Source organism: Poecile atricapillus, chromosome 8 (assembly GCF_030490865.1).
Source record: "Poecile atricapillus isolate bPoeAtr1 chromosome 8, bPoeAtr1.hap1, whole genome shotgun sequence".
In the NCBI taxonomy this organism is placed as follows: domain Eukaryota; kingdom Metazoa; phylum Chordata; class Aves; order Passeriformes; family Paridae; genus Poecile; species Poecile atricapillus.
In genome coordinates, this window is record NC_081256.1 from 25,288,964 (window position 1) to 25,301,388 (window position 12,425).

Here is a 12,425-nt window from a genome sequence, read left to right on the forward strand (position 1 = left end):
ATATTATTGTATTTATTTATTATTTATTTATATTATTGTATTTATTATTATATATTTATATTATTGTGTTTATTTATTATTTATTTATATCATTCTATTTATTTATTATTAATTATTTATATTATTGTATTTATTATTTATTTATTTATATTATTGTGTTTATTTATTATTTATTTATTTATATTATTGTATTTATTTATTATATTATTATATTGTATTTATTTATTTATATTATTGTATTTTATTTGCTCCTTTTTTTAGCTCAAATTTCAGCACCTAAAAGCTGAGAATCACTGAATCGGCTTTGCAGATGTTTAGGGATTATTTCCTTCTCAATCCATTTCTAAATTTTTTTTTTTTTTGCAGGGAGTTCAGGTTTGAAAAAAGCTGAAAACACCAAACTTCATTGAATTTGCTGCATTTTATCACAAAAATAAAGAAAAATGACAAAAGCAATTTGATTGCCATATAAACAACAAAAAAAATCATGGCTTGCTTTCTGATTCTTGGTGAATATTTTTGTTCAGCTCCTTGAACCTCTCATTTCACCAAAACTTCTCATTCAGGCTGTGACCAGATCCAAAGCAGTTTTTTCATGGAAACAAACTGATTTAGGCTCATTTGAAGCTTTAAAAAACATTATTGGAGGGAAGCTCTGGAGCTCCCCTCTATTTTTGATGCTCCCAAATATTTCCATGGTTTTCCATGGGAACACCGAATTTTTGAGGTGAAAATTCACCTTTAAAAGGCTCCCAAGGGAGGTCAGGAGCAGCTTAGATGCTTTTCGAGCTGAATAAACACCGACAACCTCTAGAAACCCAACTTTTCCCAGCATGGAGCGAAGTTCCTGAAACAACACTTTGAACCCTGTGCTCATTTCAAGCTGTTAAAAATCACCTCATCCCTTCCACTCAATAATTTTCTGATTTATTACAGAAAGGTGAGAGGTCCCCCCTCCCCTCACCAATTACCTGAGCCCCTGGGTGCTCTCTGATGTGTCTTTGCATGAATAACTTTGTTTTCAGACTTCCTCGTCCTTCTTTAACTTGAATTATTTGTCAAACAAGAGCAATTTTCCCCTCGCAGAAGGCAGCTAATTAGCGTGGCAGGCTGTCACTTTGTCACACCGTGGTGACAAACAATGCAGGAGATTAAAGAGTTGCTAATTGGCTGATACTTCTAGTAGCAATTCCAGCCTGTTAATGCAGCGAGAAAACATCGAAAAGTTGTTTTGATCAGGCTAGAAAAAAAAAAAAATACAACAAAATTCAGTTTTTTCAAGAGTTAGAGCGCTGTACCACAAAAATCCCAAAGGCAGGAAGCCTTTCCAATATGGGATTAAGGGAAATTATTGCTCTGTGTGTTGTGGGAATGTTCTGCCAGAGGAAATTTTATTATAAATTATTATTGGATTTAGGGCCATTATTAAAGAGCTGCATTTCCAGATCTTTCTAATTGGGCATTGGAATATGAAGATTAGAAGGATTTGGGATTTTTGGGGTGGTTTTTTTACATTAAAAGGATCATGGAATCACAAAATGATTTTGGGCAGGAAGGGACCTTAAATCCCATCCCATTCCATCCCTGGGACATCTCCCACTATCCCAGGATTCTCCAAACCCATCCAGCCTGGCCTTGGGCACTTCCAGGGATCCAGGGGCAGCCCCAGCTCCTCTGGGAATTCCATCCCAGCTCCTCCCCACCCTCACAGAGGAGAATTTCTTCCATAATAACCTAAATTTCCTTTCTGCTTTTTGGAAGCCATTCCCCCCCTAGTCCTGTCTCTCCACCTTCCTCGTAGTTTCCTTCCATCCCAGGAATTCAAAACTACTCCAACACGAAACTCTGACCAAAAAATTCCCCAGGTTGCCCCAAAATAATTCAAAATTTCTCCACAGCCCCTGAAGATGAGTTAGGAAAGCCTGAGATAGGATAAAATGGCCTTTCGGTTACCAACAATTAAACAGCAAAAGACAAGATAATCAGGGTAATTAACAACATTTAGACGAAGGCAGGGTTGTAAAAACCAACAGCATTAATTCTGTGGCTCTTGGTAAATGCAGAGGTTTGCAGTGGGTGGGAGCAGCGAGGTCAGTGCTCGGTGTTCATCCCCACACCTGCCAAACCCCTGCGGAAAATCAAACTTTAATAGCTGGAAACACATCAAAGAATCCTTCTGAAAAACCCCGGAGCGCTCCCTCCTCCGGGGGAGAAAAATCACAGAGACAGGAACATTTAGAAATATCAACAGTGCTCACAGTTTGGGGAATATTTGGGATACAAAAGCCTGGATGAGCTTCAATCCTGTTTTTCATGCCAAGGCCTTGCTAAATCTTTGTATTTCTGAAGAAATCCGGGAGTGAGAGCTGGTAAATAACCACAGTGTGGGAGATGTTGTCTCCTGCCCTGTCCTGATCAGTTCAAATGAGTCAGAACTTCTCTTCCACTTCAGCTGCTTTTTCACCTGGAATTTCCTGGTTCCTGCAAGGAAAACGAGGAAAGGAAATAAAGCAGGAGAGGAAATAAAAACACCTCCACCCAGTCTCCATGATAAACAGCACAGAGGCTGAGGCAGCCTCCCAAAAATGTAAAAATTCAGAATTTTTTAGATATCCTAAAAGGCTCAGGTAAGGATCTGCCATCCTCTGGAGAGTACTTTTAATTAGGAAAACATCCTGGCGAAAAATGGGCATGGAATTGGGCAAGTGTGGATGTCAAACCTAATGGAAAATCCCAAAAATACCAGTTATTGCTGAGGAAGAGATGTGGGAGCTCCTTTTTATCATCAGAATCATTGAAAGGCAAATAAAGAAATAATGGAAGTTTTCTTTCCTGACTTTCTGCTCCAAGTTCTTCCCTCTGGGAGCTGAGCACCCCACAATGAAAGAGGAGGGAGGTTGGAAATCTCCAGATCCAGAGTCCCACCTGCCTGGCTCAGCCATTCCCTGGATAACCAGCAGGGACAGGACGCTTTGGCCACAGAAAAGAAGAAATTCATGAGGTTTCTGCTGGCAAAATGTTGGTTTTTGGCTCCCTCACCTCAAGTCCAGGCCACTGCTGGGTTATTTTCCCCCTTCAAAAGTCCAGAACTTTCTCCTGAAGAGATCCAGGGGAAAAAAAAAATTTAAAAAATTATGTGTTTGGGAGGGATCCAAATGTTCCCACTCTAAAATTTACCTTGATCTTCCTGATTAAACTCAACACTGGCACATCATCATTACTCATTAATGGAGGAAAAGAATCCCACAAAAGGATCATTAAAGGAGGAAAAGAGTCCCACAAAAGGATCACACAGAACAAATCCCAGCTCCAAGCAAAGCTCCCGATTTCTTTCCAGCTCTTTCCCAATTTAAGGCACTAATTGAAACCACTCTTCCTCCTTGCATCAACAAATGAAGGGTAATTATGTTGTTCCCTCAACCTTGTATTCACAGATCGCATTGATCTTCATTATATTAATAAGTCAAATGATTCCTTCCTTACTGCTGGCTTTGAAAGCAGGGAATTATCCAGGAATGGATAAACTGGGATGCTGGGCATTGAATAAATCCCTTTTTTCCCTTCTTGCTTGTTTACCATTAATGGTTGTACTTCATCTGCTGCTTTAACGCCATTAGTGCCTAAATGGGGTGATATTAATTCAGGATAATTACAGAAACTTTAAGGCAAAAACATGGGAATGGCTGCATAATTCTGACCACATTTATCCAGAGGATAAATAATTCCTGCAGGCTGTGGGGTGCAGATTCATTTCCTTGGTCCACTCCTTCCAGGGAGGGAAGCCATGGAAACGCAATAAAAACTCATAATTCCCGGTTGAGTGAAATATCTGGGAATTCTCAAGCATCCCTGGTTCTTGCTAAATCCCCCTGAGTACCTGAGCTCACCCCATAACCAATCTGTTTGGAAAACAGGAGAATATTTCAGGAAGAACTCGCTGCCTGGATTTAACTCAGTGCCCTCCCAACCTGGAATTCATCACTTTTTACCCTCCTCCATTTCCCAAAAATTTTCCAGGAGAGAAAGAGAGCAGAGAGCTCAAAAATATAACTGTGAAGAAGCAGAGAGGGGGAAAAAAAAAGCATTTAAACTTTGCTCCATCCCCATGCAGCTATTTTAGATGCTGCATGTGCAAGAAATTCTGGACAAAATTGGCTTTTCACTTGTGCTAGGAATTGATTTTGTTTTAAAAATGTAAATGTATAAAATCCTCCTTCTTTCAAGCAAATTTAAAAAGTCACCTGCGAGCCTGCAATGTTTTAGAAACACAAGTTCTAACAAAGGAGGAATTAATCCAACAGGATGAGTCCTACATGAACAAAAATCTTACTTTATGCATAATTTTATTTCCTTTGTGTTCAAACCTCATTTTTAGGGCGGTTGAATAACCAGGAAAGAAGTGGAGAAAAAGAAGTGGTGGTTAAATAACCAGAAAAAAAATGGGGAAAAAGAACTTAGAGAACAAAGCAGGTTTTTTTAAGTATTCTACCCATGATAATCAAATGTAATCTGCTGGAAATTTAACCTCTTATTAATAGGAAGGAGAAATATGAGAAGAGTGTAAGAGAGCTGCTAATGAGGTTCATTTAGCACAGACTTTAATTACACCAACCCAGCCATTCTGAGCTGTTGTGCTGAAATCTGAGCAGAGTTTATCCCCCAGTGCACAACCTAGAGGGTAAAAAATGAGAGATAAAACATTGTTCCATCTTAAATGACAAACAAGACAATTTCAAGACATGTTAAACATTAAAGGATGAATCTTGCAGAATATGAAATCCTTCAAGTCCCATTTGAGATCTCCAGGGCTGGGCTGACCACCCTGGGAATGGCCCTCATGGAGGAAAGTTGGATCAATCCATGAAACCAGGAATTCTCAGCCATTAATTCTTCCTCAGTGACATTTTTTTCCCAGTACAATAATGAAGTTTGATGTTTGTTTTTTTTTTTAATATTTTTTTCTTTTTCAAATATTTCTAAGTAGCTTTACTAGAATTAATCTTTGCTTTCAGAAGCAGCAAATGAGATTCCTTTTTTTTTCCCAGATTCCACATCAGGCAGGATCAGGTACCTCCCTCTGAGGGATGGGCACAGCCAAACCCACTCTTCTGAATCTGTTTCCTTCTCTGTTTTTTAAGGGAAATTCCAACCTTTTGGTTAACTCACTTTTCTATTTGATTTTCCACATTGTTTGTAAGAACTGCTGAGACTGTTGGGTCAAGCCAGCAGCTCTGCACCCATGGACCTCCAGCATGATTTGTGCTGAATAATTCATTCTCAGAGATTTCTGCCTTTGCATCCCAGCCTGGAACAGCCTGAAGAAACCTGGGAAAACCTAAAGGAACCTGGGAAAATCTGAAGGAATCTGGAAAAGCCTGAAAGAACCTGGGAAAACCTAAATGAACATGGAAAAGCCTGAGAGAACCTGGAAAAGCCTGAACAAACGTGGAAAAGCCTGAATGAATCTGGAAAAGCCTAAAGGAACCTGGGAAAGCCTGAACAAACCTGGAAAAAACGAGAGGAACCTGGGAAAACCTAAATGAACCTGGAAAGCCTGAGAGAACCTGGGAAAATCTGAAGGAACCTGGGAAAACCTGAAGGAACCTGGAAAAGCCTAAAGGAACCTAGGAAAACCTAAAGGAACCTGAGAAAACCTAAATGAACCTGGGAAAATCTAAAGGAACCTGGGAAAAACTAAACAAATCTGGAAAAGCCTGAAGGAACCTGGGAAAACCTGAAGGAACCTGAGAAAATCTGAAGGAACCTGGAAAAACCTGAAGGAAGCACAAACTCTGCATCCCAAGAGAAAAGGAGGCTCTGAAGGGATTTTATTTCTCTCTACAATCACCTGAAGGGAGGCTGGGGTCGGTTCTTCCCCAGGAATCAGCGGCAGGACAAGAGGAAACGACCTCAAGTTGTGCCAGGGGAGGTTTAGGTTGGATATTCTGGAAGATTTCTCCACAGGAAGGGTTGTCCAACCCTGGCTGGGGGCAGTGGTGGAGTCCCCATCCCTGCAGGGATTTAAAAACCCGGTGGATGTGACATTTCAGGGCACTTCATGCTCCCAGAGATCCCTTCCAACCTGGAGAATTCTGTGACTCCATGAAAAAAACAACCAAATTTCCCAAATTTCAAGGGAAAAGGAGGGTGCTGCATCCCAGCTTGGCTTCCAGCAGAGTGCCTGACCTTGCTACAAAATCCAAAATCCTTGGGAGTGTGTGGTAAATAAACTGCTGGTGTGGGGATGGGAGCAGGGATATTCATAGAACATCAAGCTGTCATTCCCACAAAATGATGGTTTTTTTATAAAACTAGAGGCGCTTCAGAAGGTGCCTCAAACCACAGCAATCTTCTCAGACAATTTTCTCATGTTCTAACAGCCCAAAGGAGAAGGGCTGAGTGCTAAAGGACAAAAAAAAAGGGCATTTGGAAAATCTGCAGCGCTGTAATTACCAGTGTGACAGTTGCTGTTGTTAAAAGCCTGGAAACAAAGGAATAGGAAACAAAGGAAGAGGGAATTTAGGAGCTCTGTGAATGTTTAGTGCATTTAAACCTCATTTAAGTCGGAGAACTTTGGTTCTGTAGCTTTCAAGTTTTATTAATTTAAACAACCCTTAAATCAAACTGGGATTGAACATCGTTAAGCACAGGTGAAATTGGAGCCTGGCCAGTGGGAATTCTTATCAGGGAATGGTGGAATGGTTTGGGATGGAAGGGACCCTAAATCCCACCCAGTGCCACCCCTGCCACGGCAGGGACACCTTCCACTGTCCCAAACCCTGTCCAAGTTGGCCTTGGGCACTTCCAGGGATCCAGGAGCAGCCACAGCTGCTCTGGGAATTCCATCCCAGCCCCTTCCCACCCTCCCAGGAACAATTCCTTCCCAATATCCCATCTGACCCTGCTCTCTGTCCATTTGAAGCCGTTCCCTGTGTCCTGTCCCTCCATCCCTTCTCCAAAGTCTCTCTCCATCTTCCCTGCAGCTCCTCCAGGCCACCCTGAGCTCACCCCAACAATCCCAATTCTCCAGCCTTTCCTCCCAGCAGAGCTGCTCCATCCCTCTGATCACCCTGGCGCCTCCTCTGGAGTCATTCTTCAAATATTTCCATGAAAACTCCAAAAAGTTCCATTTTCTCGTGGAAATCACCTCCTGAACACCTCAGGTAACCCCAAATCCCATTTTCCAGGGAGGGAATAAATTCCTACTTCACCTGAAAATCTGTCCTTTATTCTGCTAACCCCTATCTGATTTATGGGATTATTGCACCTAAAGCTCACCATGGAAATATTTCATTAAACTCCTATGAAATTTGAAAAGAGGGAAGTGTTCTTATTTCAGCCAGAGTGCCAAATTGATTTCTTTATTAGTGATTGAAAGTATCAATTTTAATAACACAATTATTGGTGATATAGCTGGGATTTATTATGTGTGGATAGGACTTTAGCACCACTTGTAAAATTTATGCTTGTGCCTGGAAAACCTTCATCATTTTCTAATTAACATGCAGAATATTAAGCAAATTTAATCCTTTAAAGCTAATATGAAGGAGCAAGAGGAAAGAGTATCCCACAAAATAGAAACAAATTATTTAATTTTTTTTTAAAGCTACACCATCCAATGGACCTTCCCATCCATTTAACATTCCCAACCTGCAGGAAACATTGGGGAAATCCTGTGTGCTCAGGGCATCTTTGAATCCTTCCCATCCCAAACCATTCTGGCATTCTGTGAATTGCAGTTTCTGTTAATTCAGATTTACAAGGCAGCTAAAAAAAAAAATTATTCCATTTTTATCAGAGGGAAATCAGAGAATATCCTGGAAAAATCATTTTAACAGAAAATGAAAGCAATTAAAACAATCTTTTAGCATTGTTATTTTACACCAATTTATTTGCAGCTTGTACTAATTACTCCAGCCAGTGCATCCAGTAATGGAACAATAATATCAGCAAAATCATTATAAATATTCACTTTTTTTAAAGGTTTAGCAACTCATTTTACCTCTTCCTTGTCTCTCCTACAACATTTTTTTTTTTTTTGCATTTCTTAATTTAAAATATTCTTAAATGCCATCAGTTGATAGTGAAAAAAAAATTTAAGAAAAAAATTATAAATAAATAAATAAATAAATAGATAAATAAATAAATAATGATGTTAAAGCAAAGAGATTTCAAGAAATGGAAAAAAAAAAAAAAAAAAAAAAACACAAAAAAAAACCAAAAAAAAAACCAAAATGTCCTGAAGGCTGTCTGGTCAGTGCTGCTTCTCCTCTTTATCTCAATCCAGCAAGGAACAAACCTCTGGCACTGTGATTTTCCACACATTTTCTCCCTGTGCTCCTTGCAGCTCCAACCCTGGCCTGGAGCAATCCTGGCTGTGACTGATACAGGAATATCCAGAATGGGAATAAAACTCCTGGAAAAAGCCAAATATTCCATGGACAGGGATTCCCACGGGGTTTGTTTGGGCTATAAAATCCTCCTGGGGGAGTCCTGAGGGCTTCAAAGGATCTTCTGCCGCTTCCACAGCTTCTCACACCCTTCCCTCTTCCCTTTCCTCCCAGAACAGCCCAAAATTTATGGTGAAAATCCAGAAATAGTTTGTGCCCATGAATGTGCAGAAAGTTTTCAAAGACTCAAAATCAAAAATTTGGAATTGAAATAATTAACTATTTTGTGGGACATTCTTTTCTCTTGCTCTTCCATGAAGTTTTAGCTTTAACAAAATTTGAATTTGTTTCAGATGCTGTGTGTTAATTAGAAAATTATGAAGGTTTTTCATGGTTTTCCCCCCACCTTTTAAGAGCTCTTGTTGGAGCTGACCTCACATCACTGATCACCCTTTAAAATTTTAGCAACAACAGATCCATTTCCCAAAGTTTGGGGTTAATGGTTTTTATTTTATTTTATTTTTATTTTATTTTAGTGGAGCCAGGCAGCTCCACTGGGAGCAGTTAATCCAATAGTCTTCCCCTCCAAGGTTTGATATTCCCAAAATATTTTGGGAGATGTGGAATAACACAACCACCAACCTCACCCCAGCACATTTCCCTTCCCAGAAAACCACAAAATCTCCCTGTAGGACTCAGCAAAAGAAGAGAATTTGAGGATTTTGTGGATATTTACCCCAAATGTTGTTAAATGAGCTGATCCCTCCAAACTAAAATACTTTAGTCCAACACAAAAATTGCCATAATTATTTTCAACTCCCCCCCAGGTCATTTCCATCTTTGGGGAGCTGCTCAGGAAAAGTGGGAGCAGGACATTTTGACACCAGGAATGCGCCACCTTTTCCAGCTGAAACATCAAGTTGAATTTACCCCTGGCAACTCCTACAAACGAAATCATTTCATACCAGGAATAAAACGTTGCAGCAGAACAAAATAAAGCTGGAGTTTGACCCAGTTTTGCATTCCCTGGGTGAAGTTTAGAGGGTAAAAAAAACAAAGTAACTTCTTTTAAGCCGAAAAAAATAATGCAGAAAGTTAACGGGAAACATTTAAATTAAAGTGGAATTAAATGGGAGATTTGGAACTATGCAAAAAAGCTGCTCAGCTCTTTAGGGTAATGTTGAAATATTGTCCCTCCAGGTGCTCTTAAAGGAATAAAGGCAGTAATGGAACCATGAATCACCCACTAAACCATCCCAGCTCCAGAACAGGGACAGCAGGGATGGAGGAGCAGCCAAATTCCAAAAACTCAATCATGCACTGGCTTTATATTTATTAAATTTTGATGTTTTATTGTTTATTAAATTTAGGGGTGGGAAACAGAGGTAATATTTCATCAAAGAAACCACTAGAAGACCTTTTACTGTGCCCCAAGGAAAGAAGGAAGGGCCATAAATAAATTAATTTGACAAAGCTATCAAACTGGGCCCTAAAAACAAATATTCTTCAAAGTTTGACTGAAATCCGTTCAGAAGAGAAAAAACCTACCGGAGAAGGTGAAGAAAACCTTGTAAGACAAACACAGCCTCCATTTCTTTGCTGTTCTTTGGAGTTCAAAATGTGAAAAGCTGAGTAAGCAGAACAAAAAATAAATAGTTAGTGAAATGTGGGAGGAAATGTGGTCAGCAGCTCACTAAAGCAGCATTATTCACCTGGACTTTGACTATTTAGCTCAGTTAAATTCATGATCCATAAAATAGAGAGCAATAAAATCCATTTTTTTGTTGTTGTCGCAGTGTTGAATTAAAGTATCACTAATGCTTGAGAAAACATTGCCCTCGCTCAGCCGGTGTTGTGGGTTTTTTAATCAGGAAGCTGAGCAATTGCAGGTTGTTATTTCCCCTTGACAAGTTTCAACCCAAGCCTCTTTTAATGCCCTGGTACCTTAAAGGCTCCCGTGAGTGCAGGAGGCCGAGCTCCAGCACAAAGACAGAGCTCCAAAACATTACACAAAGAATTCGCAGGGTTTTAAGCAAAGTTTTTATGGCTTTCAGCCCAAAAATGGGGCTGCAAATGATGAAGGTGGTCCCTGCAGCATTCCTGTCCTCAGGGATTGGGATGTGGGCACGTCATTCCTGGGGAAAACCCAAGCTGAGCGTGCTGTGTGGGGAGGAGAAGCAGCAGGATGGGGATCTGGGGCCTGGTGTCCTCCTGTGCTCTCCTGCTGCCATGGGACATGGGCTGGTGGTGGCCTTGGCTGGGTTGATGGTTGGACTCCATCTTAGAGGGCTTTTCTAACCCAAACAATTCCATGGCTGCTGATCCTCAACCTCTTTGAGGTTCTTCAACCTCTTTGAGGTTCCTCAGCCTCTCTGAGGTTCCTCAACCTCTCTGAGGATCCTCAACCTCTTTGAGGTTCCTCAAACTCTCTGAGGTTCCCCAACCTCTCTGAGGTTCCCCAGCCTCTCTGAGGATCCTCAACCTCTTTGAGGTTCTTCAACCTCTTTGAGGTTCCTCAAAATCTCTGAGGATCCTCAGCTTCTTTGAGGTTCCTCAAAATCTCTGAGGATCCTCAGCTTCTTTGAGGTTCCCCCATCTCTCTGAGGCTGGCTCTGCAGTGAGGTTTTGTAGGGTTTTTCCATGGCATTCCGTGCTGACCTTTCTGCTGTTATCTCTTCCATGCCACCCCATTATCCAGAAAACTGCTGGAGATTCCCAGTGGGAAACTTCCCCTGTGCCAGTGAAGCTGCCTCTGGAGCAGCTGGCTGTGGAGATCCCTCGGGGGCCAGATGAAGGGCTTTAGACTCCAAGTAGATTTATGGTGGATATTGGGATGAAATTCCTCACTGTGAGGGTGGGGAGGGGCTGGGATGGAATTCCCAGAGGAGCTGTGGCTGCCCCTGGAGCCCTGGAAGTGTCCAAGGCCAGGTTGGATGGGGCTTGGAGCAGCCTGGGACAGTGGGAGGTGTCCCAGGGATGGGATGGGATAAGCTTTAAGGTCCCTTCCTGCCCAAAATCATTCTGTGATTCCATGATCCTTCTAACATGCAAAAAACCCACCCAAAAAAATCCCCAAATCTCTCTGATCTTCTTTGTTCAATGTCCCTTTACAAAGCACCGATCACTCTGTGATCTGGAATTGCAGGGTTTTACCAAAGGCCCAATTCCTCCCAATAAATATCCCTTAAATCTGATTTTGGGCTCCTGCCTTTCCACCTCAAAAGCCGAGTCCTGGAGCTCCATTAGCACCTGGGCCTCATTTCTGCATTAACTCGAGTGATCCTCTGAGCTGACTTCAGCCTTTCCTGAGAACCCCCTGTGGAGCCTAAATGGAAGGAAACTCCTTATCCCTGAGTGCTGAATTGCAAATGAGGATGATTTAGGCAGAGTCAGGGCATGTGAAGTGGGACTGAACTACAGGTGTCTGACAAGAGTCCTTTTGCTTTTCCTCCCACAGCTTCAAAGTCAAAATTCATCCATTTTGTCTCCCAGTAAAATTAAACTGGCTGCCTCATTCCTAGAGCTCTGGGAACTGCTCCCATTTGCAGGCTGGGAAGGGTTTCCAAAGTAAATATCTGGAAAAAATATAAATAAAAATCAGCTTTTGCCCAGCCTCTCCAACAGAACTTTGTTACAGCAACAATTTCACCACGTACAGGAGCTGTTTGGTGCCCATGAGGTTTTTCTGTTTGTTCTCCAGGTTGTTTTTATTGGAAATTCCCCCTCTGGAGTCATTCCAATCCCACCTGGATGTGCTCCTGTGTAAGATGCTCAGGATGCAGGGGGGTTGGAGCAGACAATCTCCAGAAATCCCTTCCAACTCAAACTCTTCAGTGATTCCATGGTTGGAACTGGACTCAACCAACATTCCTTGCTCCCAGATCCATCAGCTGCCAGCCTGGAAGAGGCTTGGAATGAAATCTTTAAGGTCCCTTCCCACCCAAACCAGTCTGAGATTCCACGAAAATTTGTTATCTCATTTATAAGATAAACAGGAATTTTTCAGGACACAACTGCAGCCAAAATATGTTAATT

The 12,425-nt window shown here is 41.3% G+C and overlaps 1 long non-coding RNA gene across 1 annotated transcript; it reads right to left on the reverse strand.

The window, feature by feature from the left end:
* Positions 1-603: 603 nt before the first annotated feature.
* On the reverse strand, positions 604-9,999 carry LOC131581771 (uncharacterized). Its single transcript, XR_009278147.1, has 3 exons — positions 9,939-9,999; positions 2,259-2,481; positions 604-1,240 (listed from the first exon to the last, which is right to left on the reverse strand). It is a non-coding gene; the product is annotated as an uncharacterized LOC131581771 (long non-coding RNA).
* Positions 10,000-12,425: the final 2,426 nt, after the last annotated feature.